The following is a 16,310-nucleotide window of genomic DNA, read 5'->3' on the forward strand; positions in this document are numbered from 1 at the left end:
ATTACAAAGTGTAGAACACCTCTTGCCATTCAGTAATTGAGAAGCTCCAAGCAGAGCACTTGGAGAGCAAGTTAATTTTAGATCATTTTAAGTCAAATTTAGACACAGTCTTTCTGCTCCACAAGGATGGATGAGCACAGCTCTGGCTGAACTTTTCTCACAGTCCACATTGCGGTGAAGGGCAGCATACATACCATTTTGGACATTTTCTCAGAATGGAGCATCCCCTCTGGGCAGGGATGTGACAAGAGCCCAACCCTCTGCCCCCTGACATGTTTCCCTTCACCCCACCTTTCCTTTCCTCCTCCTCTTGAAACCCACATTCCAACGAAGGCTGGCCAAACTCAAATAAAATATCCTGTGGTTTCAGTTGTCTTGGGAACCTTGGGCAACTTTCATGCTTGTCTGTGCACGCAGCTGAGCAACTGAGTTCACCCACAGTGCTGGTATCTGGGTGAGGGGTGCGGTGGTCCTGGTGCATGGGAATGCTCCCCAGCAGCTTCTCACAAGGCCCTGCAACATGGATATCATAGTAAAATCAGTGAAAACAAAGTGATGAGCTCTAAGGGGGACTGCAGAATGTGCAGCAACATTTGACACTCACAAGAGCATTTAGGCAGAATGTCAGCCACCAGCTAAGACAATGTACCCATACATTTCCTTTTTGCATTATACTGTGAGTACAATAAGAGTTAGGGGTGAAACTGTAACCAGCAAGTTCGGAAGTTACATTTAAATAGGCTGATAACTATTAGGTGCAACTTTTTCACATTTAATACATGCTTTAAAAAAGCATGTATTAAATATAAAATCATGTATTTCAAGAGAGTTAAAAACAATGTTACACTAATACAGCCAACTATATCACAGAAATTACACCAGCTATTGCCTCTTTTATACCACAAAATAGATACTTATCTATTGAAAGCAGGTATGAAAAACAGCATCTTCTCAGCTTCTCCTAACCAAGATGCAGATGTAACAAGTCCTGGGAGTTCTGGATACCTCCGAAGGACCCCTTTTAAGCAGTTCTTTCCCAAGATGACGTAGTCTGTCTGGGATGGGTACTATGCACACATGAACTGTGGGCTACCTCAGAACCAGTCCACAAAACTGGAAAGCATTGTTAGTAACAAATGTCTGCTCCACTGTGGTCAGTCACAGGAGACCTCATTCAAAATACAGTGAGATTAATAAGATTTTTGTATGCTCCAAATAAATTTGTCTCGGATTCTATGCAAACAAGGACAACAAAGTAGAGAAAGGCTTTCTTGTGTTAGAAGAGTATGAGAAATTAAAATTCCTAAAAGTAAAAATGAAATGAGTGAAGATTAATTAAACACATCCTTACCAATTTTAATCTATTCCGGAAATGTCCCTTTGCACCATTTCGATTGTACCAGTAGCCTGAGGTTCAAAGGAAAAAAGTTTTTTGAGGAATTTTTAAAGAAAACATTGACACCCTTTAGAAATCAGAAACATTTCCCCATACTTTATGAATCAAAAGAGTTTTGAGATGGAGCCCTCCCTGAAATCTTTTTGGTTCCAGTGACTCGCCTTTTTCATGAGAAAACACTCTCTTGTTTTCTCATGCAGAGCTCTGGACTAGTGTTCATGTGGCTCTTCATTCCCCTGTGAAATCCAAGAGGACTGCTGTCTTGTCACACATTGGATCCATTGCTTTCATGAAGTGGTTAGATAGTTTGGGAGTACTTTTTTTATCTTTATACATCAAAAAATAACTCATAGCATTGTGTGCATAATGCAGTAGGGAGACTAATGTCAAACTTAAAAGGAACATTAACAATAAAATAAGATTCATAACAAGTGCATGAAAGCTCTTGAAACTAGCTGCTCGACTGGCTGTTTTCTGATCCACTGACCTTCTGAACAGAGCGAGGGTAGAACTCACAAGCCTGTTCTCCATTCCCATCAGAGCTCAGGGGAATGCTCACGACCACAGCTGACCACACAGCCTCTGCGCTTTCATTCTAAGCCAAGAGGCCAATAGTTTCCTCTGTAATTGAGCTGAAGGACATTTAAAAATAATTAATAGGATTTGGTGCAACTGCTATTATTTGTTGTGCTGTGTGCAGTCTAATTTTTATTGTCTGCTTCCAGGGCTTAAAGACTTTTCTTAGGAAAGGTTGAATACCAGTGGCTCTGAAAGTAGTCCCAAGGCAAGGCAGAATATAAATAGCTCTGCAAGCATAACAAGCTGAAGGCTCCACTGAGGCGAAAGCACATCAAGTAATTAAAAAACACTGTATGATATAAATAGGGAATAGCCTTTTGCAGTTGCAGACCATATATATTAAGTATACTATCAGCATCTGAGTTGTTTTTAACTCCTGAGACTGATGGGAGTAGAGCACAAACAGGAAGAGTGAAGGCACAGGGAGAACAGCTTGTTCCACGTACAACCCCTTGAGGCAGGTCCACCTCATAGTGCAAACCCACCCACTCATGGCAGCCCTCTCTAACAGTCCTGTGATACCTCCAGGTTTTTACCCATAACACAATTACATTTTTAGCCAGCAACCCTCTTCTTGCATGAAGACATTAAAAAAAAAAAAAAAAAAAGTGCATTTTTTTCTACTTTATGCAGATTATTTCACAGAGCCATCCATCCTGAATTATTTAGGGCTCAGATAACTGCTGTTGCTTCACTGACGGAAGATTAACAGATGTAGGACTGGGGTTTGTGGGAGAGAGAAAATGAGGAATGACTGTATGCAGGCTTGATGCGAGCAGCCATCTGACTGTATGCTGCAAAGCTGTGACTGTATTTTGCTCTTTTTCTGTGGGCCTCACAGACTGGGATTGACTTTCCCACTCCACAGGAAGTCCTGACATGCAACCAATGCAGAAAGCCTTCTGAAGTCTCATGAGCCCCTGAAGGCTGTATGTATTTTCTTCTAAGTAGGGCCCTACCTGATGTTGCAGCACCATCCATCATGTCAGCAACCAGCTCTGCTCTGGGGACATGATTTGTTAGTTAACACAGCCTTTGTTAGCTGGCTCTCCAGTAGCACACACTGATGGAGGCCTGCAGCCTTCAGGAAATTTCCAGCAATAGACAAGAAAGGCAGAAACTAGGCCAGGTGCAAAATGCACACTGATTTGAACCCATCAAAAACTTGGCCAATCCTATCCATTACCCAGGTTATGTTCTCTGCCATAGAAACTGCACTGAGAGGCAGGTTGCTTTTTAGATTGAGATCATGGCCTCTTAAATCTAGTTTTCATTTCCATTTAAACATATATAAAGTGCAGGAGCCCTGGATGGAAACCCGATGTATATGGACTTTTCCTGTTTCGTATTTTTTTATTTCTTTATTTATAAATGTAAGAGCAAGCATAAATGCAGCACAAATACTCTAACGACCAGTGTACAGAAGTACAAATTGGTATGCTGCATCAGAGGAATAAAGTAGAGAGCTGATAGAATGGGGAGAGTAATTTACTGTGCACTGGTCTCAGCTGCCAGTGATTGCAAAGGGAACTCGGCAGATGTTTTTTTGATAAAGGTTGTTTCTTACTGCTGCTGCAGCAAAATCCATAGCATTATTCTGTAGGACTTTGCACATAATGATTCTGCCATTTCAGTTAGTCTTAACAGCTGGATGATAAAAAATAAAAAAAAATTGTTCCAGTGGATTATTTGAGATTTGTCATGTTGATTTAGTTTCATTACTCTTATTAAATTTTATTCTGGAATGGTTTACATATCAAGAATGCATAATGGGTTTCTGTGTGGCCTGGGATTTATTCCTTGAATGAGGAAAGGACTCTACTGTGACAAAGTCATAAAGCCTTATTGACTTGATCCTTCGCCATAAACATAGGATTCAGGGAGTTAGGCCGAATATTAAAATTGATATGATGGTTGTACTTTCATCAAGAGAATAATCTCTTCCAAAATAAAACCTCGCAGTAAGTCTAGACCTACAGAATTGCTTCAGAAATCTGCTATTCCCTGGCGTGAATAGGAAAATATTCTCCTAATTAAGAACTTTGTAGGCAATAATGTTGAAGGTTACCAAAATAAAAATGCTCATTTAATTCACCATCCAGACCCTGAACCAAAACAAAACAAGATTAATAATGTCACAAAAATTAAAAGTTCATTGAGATGTGGAAGTGTCTAAACAAGCAAAAGAATGTTTCTGAGCAAAGAAATTCTGAACACAAAACAGCATATCGAAATTGAAGCTATACGGAAAGACAAGATGAGCCAACTGAAATGCTACACTCGGAGGATAGTCACATTTTATTTGAATTCAGCTTTTGGATCCCTTCTTTTGCAGTGGGAACACCTGTAACACAACGAGCCTTTGGATTTGGATCAAAACATTGCGGTGTAAGAATGCGCTCCTATGTGAGTGGCGGCCATTTTGTCACATTCCTGGAGGGCAATTTGCACACAGGAGAAAGCTGCCATGTCATAGGACGTAAATTATGCAAGACCGCATGTCACCTCAGAGAGATATACTCTCGCTGATTTGTAAATTAAAGACAAACCACAAAAGTTCCTAATTCCTTCACAACATAACTACTCATGAGTTTCTGCTGAAAGACTGCCATCAAAAGGCAATAAATCTTCAGGAAATAATATCACAATGCAAGCTTTAAAGCACTCATGACTTTTCCCCAACTTTCTCTGGAATATTTCTTCCAAAAGAAAGCAGATGGCAAAATACTCAGTGGGACTGCTTTTGCGTTCAAGCACTCCCAGGGGCTTCCATTAATTTGAGTTGTCTCTACACAGACACAGACATGAACAGAAATAGCTGTCCATCTTTCCTTAGGATCACCATGTTTTTTTCCTCAGAGTGCTTGACTTTATCGGAAGTATTATTTGAAACGAGCATCGCTATTAGGTGCATTTGCAGTGCATAAACACAGTGAGAGAAAATACAAATTAGCACTTCTAGCTGAAGTGTGAATTTGCAGATCCTGGATGTGTCAGGGTCCAGCCTGGACCCGTCCTTCTCCTTTGAGACCGTGGGACAGAGAACAGAATGGCCTTTTATGCTCCTCTGCCAGCCTGGCTGCATGGCTGGGCAAAAACAGGTCTGCTGTGGAAGTCAGGGACCACCACTGAGCTGAAGTTTCTCAAGAAGCCGAATTACTGTGGAGAATTAGATTTATTTATTTACTGATGTACTAGGGAAAAACAAACCCCTGAAAAGACAGATTTTCAGAGCTGGCCTCATTCTGTCTCTATTGATGTCAGCAACATCCACTGAAACAAAATAAATCCAGTGTTGGACGATTCCAAAGATCTCACATTTTGTAAAGCACAAAGAAGTTCACAACAACTTCATTAGTGGCATTGCAGCTAACCAACAAAGCGCAGCCGGGTGCAGGGCACTGGCTGGCAGCCCCGCGGTGGTGGCTGCAGCCTGGTGGCCCAGGGGACGTGCGTCATGGTGGGGAGCACCCAACCATGCCAGTGCTGAGCAGCCGGCCGTTGCCAGGGGATACAGCGCACACAGCAAGGGACCAAGCTTGCACAACCTGGAATGAGTGTTTCAGCCCAAAAAAGGGAAACATCGCTCATAGAAATGCAACAGTGAAGGCTAAGCATGAGAGATAATCAGATGTTAATATAAACACGTTCCTTTCCAGTGTAATAAATAAACATCAGAAAACATGACAAGCGTGTTGCAAGTAACAGAGGGATTTTTTCTAACAATAAATTCAGATAACTCAGGTTCTGCTGTACAGAAACAAACAGGAGAGACACAGCAAACCCAGAACAGTGCATTGGTTTACTGCAGTGTTACAACACCTCTACATTGGCAAGCTGCACTGCTGGGCTTGGGCCACACTGCACCTCTGCATGGCCCACCCATCCCACCCAAGGGTGTTTTAAGCAGCCCACAACTGGGAGGAATTAAAGGTTAATGACTACACTTACACTAACCACCTCTCCTGAGTAGCTGCACAAGGGAAGAAGCCCTGACCAACACCTATTCTGAGCGAAGGCAGCCAGCTAACCAGCCAATACTTAATGTCAGATGCTCCATCTTCAGACCACATGTGTTTGCACTGTTTTTCAGGTGATTTCACTTTAGAGTATGTACACTGTGTGGAGGCTACTAAGCTAGTTTTTTTGTTTTATTTAAAGGGTTTAAATTTTAATAAGCACACAAAGCTGTTAGCTTGACAGTCCTGTTTTCCATAAAACTCACATTCATAACAAGCAATAAAGATGAAACTTTACTGCAGTATGACTCATGAGTCTGCCTAAAACATGGATCTGAAGAGGTCTCCATCAAAGGAAAATGCAGTATAGGCTTCATGCCAGGACAGTCTTTTGTTTCTTTACAATAAGAGAAAGAGTGCCAACTATGATACAGTTTTATAAGGAAGTCATCCATTTTCCGATAACATGATTGAAACTGGCAATTCACTACATGTAGGCACTCAAAAGCCAATATTGTTAATTGACATCATCTTCCTCCTTACTTTCAAGTGAAAAAAGAATACATATCTTTTTCTTATCCTGTTTCTACCTCAGCATTGATGCTTACTGCACTCCTCTGCTCAAAAGGAAAGAATTAAGTGAAAGCCAAAGACTTGAGCTTCTAACTGTAGTACTTTTTCTCTGTACTTCTCCATCTCTTTCTCAAGATTCACATGTAAGACACAAGACTGTAGCAGAACTTTATTGGCTCATTCAAGTCAAGCATGCTTTGCTCTGAGTCCATTTGGCACATGCACTATGGATTCACAGCACATTAAAATCAATAGCAGACTTTGCATACACTGTATTGAACTTCAACTGCATGCCACAGGGTGAAAAAAAAAAAAAAAAAGGACAAGATACAGAGGGCTGAAACAATTGTTCTGTCAATTACTTTGTCTACAGTGCACTACCAGCATATTTGAGGGACTACAGGCAAGCATTATAATGTATTCCACAGGAATCCCCTCTCCAAAAGAGCAATCCCTATCTGCAATCAAATTAATTGTAAAAATGTCCGTAATAGTAAAAACTTAGATGCTGACAGAACCTGCCAGCATCTCAGAAATATGGCCTATCCAGAATGGCAAGTATTAGAAATGTAAGAGAATTACCAAATCAGATTCTGACAATCCAAAATTATTTCTTCATGATTTTTTATGCTTGTTTTTTGAAAGATACTTAATCTCACTGTTAAAATAGCTTGGGTAAACAGAACGAGGAAGAGATTTATCTCTATAGGTCTGATTTATGCCACACAGTCAATTTGACTCCTGTCCTCTTGTTTGCCCATCTTTAATAAGAGAGATAGCAATATCTGTCTATTCTCCAAGACAGTTATGCTGATTACTTATCACTTACCAAGATCTTTCAAACTGAAAGAAGTGTCAGAGGGGCTATATGAGACATAATTTGGTCTTTCACTGCTTTTCTTGCTTCCTTTTTGTGTTGAGAGCCAAGACTCATTTCTGATAGCTATCATGTTCTGCTTCTTCTCTCATCAATTACTTGAAGAAGTTAGTGCCATCCAAGGTTATGTTTCTAATGATTTCTTTAGTTGTGTAATTTAGAATGTAAAATCATTCAATTTCATCTTTTTTTCTGGAGATCACCAGCTGTAATTATACATGGAAATGATGAAATGAAGGATAACCAGATATACTCTCATCCACTTTCAAGGTCTACCATTAGAAATCCAGGTCAGATATGCTTTTTTCAAACAGTGTCACTTCACCAGCATTTCAGAATAACAGGGTCTGCATCCAGTTGTGGTGCAAAGGTTTGTTTACAACTATTTCATTTTCCTTACATATACCGTCAAGCTCTATTTAAAAGAAATCATCCTGACTCTTTGGCCAGTCAAAAGTTGCAAGTGAAATGAAAACACAGATATAAACAATTTCCAAAACAAAAGACATCTTTTCCCAAAAGCTCCAAACCTCCCAAACCAACTGAAAAAAAACATGCAAAACTGCAAAACTCAGCCAAAGAGTTCAAGGAGATTGACCTTGACTCTTTTGAGGGCTTTCATAAGTATTCTTTGAAGAAAAGAAATGCTAGTGAGAACAGATCCTTTCACACACGAAAGGAATAAATGAAATGGCTCTGACACCAAGTTCCTTTTCAGATATTTCCTCAGTGGGAAAAACAAAGAAGAAATGTTTCGAGCACTGAAGGAGGATGGGATGAGAATCCTTTAAAGAAAAAAAAAAAAACAAAAAAAAACCTGCAACAACTGAGAAAGGACAGACAAGAAAACACAGCAGGGAAATGTGAACAAACACCAAATAGAAACCTGGAAAACCTGCATCTGTTAGAACTTCCAGGAGTTAGTTAAACTCATTTATGTTCACCTTGCTTAAGCCAAAGAACAGAAAAAAGATAGAACACAGGGAAAAATTAATATTAAGACACCCTCTTGTAAATGCAATTTCTGTTCTTAAAGTCACTGCCGACTACAGTGAGCTTGGGCTGTAGAGCCGGTAAGCAAGGACAGGGAACTACAGCAAAAACGTTGTGTATCAGCTTTCATAAAGCTATGATGGTTTGTCTCACAGGATCTTAGCTGAAAAATTAATTCACACTGGCTTGGCCATTTCCATATGTCTTTTAATGAAACTGTAATGAAATTACAGGAAATAAGATGCAATGTAGTAAAGTGGTGGGAAGTGTCTCCTGGCTACCATGTGGATGACTGCTAGGAACGGTCTGTGTCTGACTTCTTTATTAATGAGCTGGAAAAGGGAGTGCAGAGCACTTTGATGAAACTCACAAATACAAGTATGAAGGAACGAAAGATCAGTGTACAAAGAAAATAACACAGAATTTCCTAGAGCATATAGAACCATGGAAAGAAAATAACTAAATGAGACTCAGCCTTGAAAAAGTGCAGGCTAGGAGGGCATCCGAGAGGGAATAACAGGAAGGAGAAATCTGGGATGCAATAATGATGAAAGAGATCTAAGTGAGATAGCGCATGCTAAATGACATGAATTGGCAACACGATATGGTGTGAAAAGGCCAGTACAATACTGCATAGAGAAAACAGTATCAAATCACTGCAAAAGGAAGAAATAACCACTTTCTGTATGGACGCTACTACAGCTCCGTCTGGAATATTATACACATTTGTGGATATTGACAAATTAGAGAGTTCAGAGAAGAGCACCAAACATGATCCAAAGACTAGAAGGATTGATTTATGAGGAGAGATTAGAAGAGTTAAATATATAAATTGCTCAGCTAAGAAATGATTAATGGTGGACATGATAACAGCCTACAAATATTTGAAGAAGACCACCAGTGAAGGAAAGGCATTTTTCAGTGGGATTCACAAGGAACAGCTAAGAGTCAGGAGATGTGACTGAAAAGCCAAAACATGCACCAAGTATCAAGAAACGCTTCCAAACATGAATTATGATAATCTGTGGAATAATTTCCCCAGTGGAGCAACAAGGAGCTTTTACTTGTGGCTTTTAAATGCAGAATTGTATAATTCCTCAGGAAACGTATGTGCTAAAGTTTGACCATCCACAACTGGAAAGGTGTGGACCCAATGACCTCTCTAATCCCTCCCAGCTTAGATGAGCAGGATGCAGCCTGCATCTCTGCTTTCTGCACAGAGATGAATTTGGCATAGGAGAAATGACTGTATTTGTAAACACGCTACATTCTTATTTGTGTTTCTCTCTGTGCTGTTTGCTATGTTGGCATTCATCAAACTGAAATAAACAATAGCTGCTGTTACAGAAGTACTTTTATTACTTGATGGCTGTGGTGAAATTCTCAGCACCTGTCTTACCACTGTGTGCAGATAACAAATCAGCACCTGATATCCACAGAGTGCTTTCAGTGGCTCAGTTGGCTTTCTTGATGAGATATATTCAAGATAAATATTAGATGCCAGTGCAACTTTCTTCATTTTAAGGTGAAAAAAGCCTGGCTACTCTTGTTACATCAGAAAGCTCATGGCTGGCTAACAATGCCAGAGAACTGATATAAGCATGGCAAGGTGTGGAGTCTGCTACAGAGCATTATCTGGGGAGACATAACACCATGGCACGTGTCATGCAGCAGCAACAAAAGTTTAAATCTTGCAGCTCCCTTAGCTTGGTCTATCTCCCAAAGTTAGATTAATTGTGAGTCTTTCATCTTCAGGCATCTCTGAAAGGCCTTATCTTTATCTCTGCTTTCAGAGGTCCATAAATTTCTTTGTGTTCAAAGGCTTCATCCCTTCCCCCAGTCCCTTTCTAGTTCAGACATCCTCAAACACCAACATGACGGTCAAGTCTCTCTGTATTTAATGCCCTTAAATTATCTCTTCTCTTTGTACTTCCTTCCATGATTTTCACCAGCTTCCTTACAGCACTGCACCTGCCCAGCACATCTTTGCTGAACCCTTCTCCTGGAAACTTCCCTGCTACTACAAACATTCCCATCATGGGTTCCAACACTGCTGCTTTCATTTTCCCTGCTACATCCTGCTGGTCACCTGCCTGTGAGCTGCTCAGCTCAGAACGCACCCAGCTTCTGGAAAACCCAGCTGTCAGCAGACTGACTGTAAATGATTTAACCAGATGGTTCCCAAGCCACGCTGGTACTAAAAACCTAAAAGATTTAAAGTTGGTTTTAAAAATACAAAGTTCGTTTGAATGCTTTTGCTTTTTCCATGGACACCTTCCTCATTTCTCTGGAGGCAAGATTACCTGTAAGCTGCTGGCAATGGTTATGTTTAAAGTCTTCATGGGAAAAGGTAGTGTGAAATACATTCATCTTTGACACTTGCTTTCTGCCAAGTAAGGGGATTTAAATCACTAAACTAAAATGGATTTAGCTTATAACCAGGCAGCTATGTTTTTCAGTATTGTTTTCATACATATTGTTAAACATCAGATATACCTGTACACTAGGTTACCATAATTATGCACTATACCCATTTCAAAATTAGTTCCAGCTAGTTAGCTTCTCTGCAAGACAATTCACACTGCCAATTGAGAATTCAACCTTGTTCGATGATGGATTCGTATAAACAGCAAAATCCATTATTTATACACTGTAGGAAAATAAACTCTGGCTGGCCGGGGATATGAAGCATGTGAAGGGTTTTCATTTTAGATGGCTGGAATTTTAAACTCAAGCAGCTTTTAATCAACATACCATTGAAAACAAATTTCAGCAATCGCACTTTTTATTCAGCAGCAGTACAATGTAACTGAAAATAGAATCTCCAAAAGCTTTATGGTCTATTACTCAACATGTGCTTATAATAAATTAGATGTAAATAGCATTTATTGTGTAACAAGAAAAGCAAGAATAGATGACCAATTTCAATAAGCTGGCAGGGCTGAGAAGGCGGCCATTTCTGCCCCACTGGTCTGAAATAATTTCTATAATTCGAATATTTACATGTATCACTGTTCTCTATTATTATCAAGTCACAGTAGCATCCAGACACTTGAGACCTGTCGTATATTGTTTTTCAAAAGCTAATGCCAGTCATCTGGTTTATGAAGTAGGCACCACAAGACTTTAACTATTAATGTAGACATCAAAATAAAAGTTCGCTGAAATAGAGTGGAGTTCCTTCTCTTCAATCTGCAGAGAAAAAAAGAAGACAAGCTGGTTTTATTTGTGGCTCTGAAGACTTTTATATTCTTTATGTTCTAGGTGAAGACAGCCCTGAAGCACACACATCCAACAGAATGACCGTGATATGGACTACAGTTCTTCACTCTGACAGCATCAGAAGAAAGAAGAAACTGTGATGAATTCACCCTGTGTCCTCTACCACCTACCCCCTTTAACCCCTGCCTTATATCCTCATCCTGCACCTCTGGAAGCTCATTTGTTAGTGCAGTGCCATGGGTTCTCTTAATGACTCAACTCAGGGTGCTGGTTGGAGGCTGCTGGGTGCTCCCTCCATATAATATGTGTCCTAGCCCAGGCTGAGGGGGCAAATCTGCTCCCTCTAGACTCTGTATCCATGTGAGCAGAATGTCAAAACATTTGTTGAAAAAGTTTGTGAAGAATTGCTGCTGAGTTATTCAGAGCAGGCTACTGATGATAAGACCATGAATGGGAACAAAATACCTCACTGGCACAGCACAAGAATTAATCATCTTGAATCATAATAATTTGTCATAGGAAAAGAAAAAAACAAAACACTGAGATTCAAAGGCAGTTTTACAGGAGTGCTTATCCTGACAGAAGTGGCACGTGGAGCTGTGGGTATTATAGCAAGCAGCATGGGAGGTGCCAGCCTATGGGAAATGTGCACACAACTATCAGAAGGGCATGCACTAAAAAGTAAAACATTCAGATGAACTTTCCAGCCAAACATAGGCAGTATTGTAGCTGATGGCAAGTGTTTACCTGGCAGGAAAGCAGTATGTGCTACTTGACGTTGGACAGTGATGCACAAACCAATGCAGTACAACAATCTAAGTCATTTACAGTGACAGAAAAGCCAAAGGAAGAAGACAGAGGCCCATTACTGGGTAAAAGTATGTCCGTTTTACAGCTTCCTCAGGAGAAGGAAAGGAGAAAAACAGCTTAAGAAAAATCTCAGGATTTTCCATAGCATAGTGACAAATGGCACCTTTTCCAGTTTGTTAGCTATTATATATATCTCCAGTAGGGAAAGGATCAGTGGTACATATTTATCTTTCTCCATTTACCTTAGGATGAAAGTCTGTAGAAAGGTATGTGTGCCTTTTAGCACAAGGTGGCTGGTGCTGTATATTCCCTGCATCTGTTGCCAGTATGGAGGAAAAAAATTGCATGGGATTTTGTTTAAAAGGAATGGAAAGGTGATTAACCCTGTGTTGAATAAAATTACTGAGAAGAACATGGGGTAGTTAGCTAGGCATGGATAAACCCTCGAGAAAGGCATGAGGATATTCTGCATTGCCTGAAAATGAAAAGCGACACAGGAAGATCTAAGACTCATCACAGGTGCCAAAATGAAACTAAATCAAGCCAAACCTCAAAAGGTTCCTCAAAAGCAAAGCAGGCTTTGCTTTACATAGGCTGGAAAAACAAAACCACGTACCCTATGCTATTTTTCTTTCTTTGCTGAGCTAGCCTAAATAGAAGATATTATAGATGAGTGTATGTGTCAAAAGCATTGGATAAGTTGGGATGCAGCTGACATAAGTGTAAGTGACAGCGACATTATTTAGTTTAAGTAGTTTGCAGTTAAGTATAGACTCAGACATAATCTTGCCAATGGAACGGTTCCCACCCTAATATGTGAGTAAGAAATGGTGCCAGATTAATAAACAGCTTATTGAAGAGAAGCCAGAGCCGGAGCCTGATCCACATTTAGAGCAACTGAGTTTGAGAGCAGCATCAGTGATGCATGGAGCTGTCACCTGAGGATGTTTTTTCCTACAGAAAACTGATATTCAGACTAGCTGCATTATTAGACACCAGAGACTTGTAGAAATAAAAGGTGGGATAGCAAGGCAAACTCCTCGGTTAAACTCCCTGTTCAGGCCGCCGGCTGAGCATAAGGCGGATGGTGCAGAGGGGCTGTGCCGGCCTCAAGGGGGTTTTGCTTTCACTCTAAAGCAGCTCGGCCCTGCACACGCCGTGCCCTCGCCATGCCGCCATGACGCCGCTGGGTGTCGCCCACGCTGAGGCCGCGGCGCGGAGGCGGGGCGCGTGGCGCTGCACAAAAGGAGCGGCGGCCTTGTTGTGGTCGCCGCCATCTTGGCTCGCCGCCTGTCTCGTTGTGGGGTGGGAGGAGGCGGGGCGAAGCGGCCGCCCTAAGGCGAGGTTTAACCCTGCGGATAATGTGCGTCAGGATGCGTCTTGTCCTTTAACGGCGCACTTGGCGGCGTAGCAACACCGTCAGGGTGGGCGGCTGAGGGAAAGTCTTGCCCACGGTTTTGCATGAGAGGAGGAGCCTTGCAGCGGCAGTGCGTGGGGTTAAGAGCAGTTGGTGGCACAAAGGAATGCAGCGTGCAGAGCGTGCTGGAGGCTCTGCGAGCAGCTGACGTGATTTGCTGGGAAATTGAATTTGGGAGCACAGTGCAAATCAAATCAGGGACAGAAAAGTGATAAGAATGCTGAGCAAGGGCTTGTGCTGGGAAGCACGGATGAAGACTGATTTTGCAGCTGTAGGAATGGCAGAGCATGCCCAGCTGCCTGAAAACCAAAATCAAGAGGTGAGGAGGTACTGGAAAGCACAAATATCCAGGGTTGGCCTTGGTTTCTCTCCTGGGTTCCAGCAGGCCATGCTGGGGAAATTAGCACACATCCCTGGTCCTTTCACATAGCTCAAACCTTGCTGTGTGCTGCCCCAGACTGGGTGTGGAAGGTGTCTCTGGTGAGCATGTGTGATGGCGATGCTTGATGCCCATCCCTAGAGCAGCCCTATGGACCACAAGGCATGGCACAGCAGGTTCAGGTTCATCACAGCACTATGAAAATGTCAGTTATTGGGAAAGGGGCAGCATTGGCTGGGGCTCTTGATTAGCAACACACCACACAGCTAGATAGGTTCCCGTGACACTGCTGTTTGCAGCGGCTCACATGCATGGGAGTACTGCAGATGCTTTATAAAGTACAGTGAAGAGAAATGGAAGTTAGGAGATGAGGAATGACTCACTGTGACACCTGCATGCAAAGGTGAAAGGTACTCAACACCTTAGCCAAGAAAAGAGCTCAAATCTGCTTGATGTAAACTTGAGTGTATGTGTTTTGATGTTAAAAGGTAGACTCCAGATAGGTGTAACAGGCCACGGGGAGACATCAAATGTGTGCCTGAAGGAATCCGTGGGTACATTATTTTTCCCTTGTTTTTATGTTTTACTTAATTTGCCATATGCAATAGCTTTACAGGATTCCATGTTTTGAGAATGAGTAATGGATGTTCTAAACCCTGATGTAGAAAATGTGCTGGAGTCTCTTAAATTGCTGTGTGCGTTTTGTGTTGTGCCCCAACACCAGTAAAGACACAAAGAGTGATCATTCACCCAAGGTGTGTCTATCTTGAATCAAAGCAAACTGTGGCAGGTAGGATGGCTCTCCTGTACTTCTGATAACCCAGCCAGTATGGTACTGATAATGGTACTGGTGACAGAAGGCTTTAAGCAAGATAATATCTGTCTGTTTTATATGGGTAACCATCAGATGATAACACATTCAGGCTGCTGAACTGAATTGGTGCAGGCGAGTGAGATTCCTTTGCTGTCAACCTGCAGTTGTAGCCATTGCCCTGGTCACAGTTGTTCTAAATAAAATCACAGATGTCAAAGTCTTCCTCTGCTTTGCTCCTAGTAGCAGAACAGAGCTTGTAGCAGCTGAGTTTCTGGTGCTTTCAAGCTGATTTTGAAGGCGATATAAAAATAAGTTGTTTGTTTAAGCTGAAGTAAGCAGAGAAGGAAGTCTTTCACACAAATGGTAAAGATCCTCAATTCAGGCCCTTTAATGTAGCAGAAAAGAGTCATAAAAATCTCCGTTTTGCAGTAAAAGGATTCCTTTGATGTAGAGAATGTGGAATAAGCTTTGTAGGCTTATTCTAAACTCCAGTACAAGGTACATGTGCTGAGGAGCATGTGTTCTAGATGGAGGTGCTGTGGAGCACAGGCAGCTTCATGGCCCCTCGGAGGAAGGACTGTAGAGAGGCTTGTGGTATTTAGTTTAGTCTCTGCATGACTAAGGCAAGGTAGCAGACTTACTAGAGGCTTCATATTAACACTGTGTGCAGTGGGGAATTTTGCTAAGGCACCTTGCACTTAATTTTTAAATCTCAATAATTTCGTATATTTTATTTAAAAATAGCAAAAATCTCAGCAGCGCCCATGTTCCTGAAGCAATTGCAGCTCATTCATGCAGAAACCTTTTCAGTATCAAGTCGAATTCAAAGGGGCTTGTTTTCCCACTTTATTCGGTTTGTATTCAGTGCAACTATTCTGGTCTTTTTATAATCCTTTTTTATTCTGTGTTCTGCTAGCTGCATGTTTCAAGTAAATGGAGTGTCTTTTGTGTTCTGTTTTGGAGAACTTTTTTTTCCCAAAATTTAGAATGTTGCATATCTTTTCTTAATCCCACAGGTAAAATCATTTCTGTTGGAATGCAGCTGGCCCACCTTCCTTATTCTCTAAGCCATCTTAGAGGGTAAAGGGGCTATGAACTTTGCAGAGGTTCACAAGTAGCACCTGACATCCCAGCAGTCTGCAATAGGCAAGGAATGGTTCAACTGGGCTGGACTGGTTTGGAAGCTGAATCTTCAAATAACCCAGAAATGTTGGAGTCAGGGGCTCACTGCTCCACTCCCTGCCTTCCATTTCTTGGGGTTCAAATTAATCAGTATCTCTATAGAAGAACA

General features: G+C 41.4%; 1 long non-coding RNA gene across 2 annotated transcripts in view; it reads left to right on the plus strand.

The window, feature by feature from the left end:
• LOC107316665 overlaps positions 1 to 16,167 on the plus strand; it is a 104,113-nt gene extending 87,946 nt beyond the window's left edge. Inside the window, exons 2-3 of one of the 2 annotated variants that reach the window (XR_001556502.2) lie at positions 11,642 to 14,145; positions 16,036 to 16,167. This is a non-coding gene — a long non-coding RNA (uncharacterized LOC107316665). Of the gene's footprint in view, positions 1 to 11,641; positions 14,146 to 16,035 lie in introns of those variants that run through there. The other variant, XR_001556501.2, reaches the window with a different exon arrangement.
• Positions 16,168 to 16,310: the final 143 nt, after the last annotated feature.

Source organism: Coturnix japonica, chromosome 7, assembly GCF_001577835.2.
Source record: "Coturnix japonica isolate 7356 chromosome 7, Coturnix japonica 2.1, whole genome shotgun sequence".
NCBI classification, from domain to species: Eukaryota; Metazoa; Chordata; class Aves; order Galliformes; family Phasianidae; genus Coturnix; species Coturnix japonica.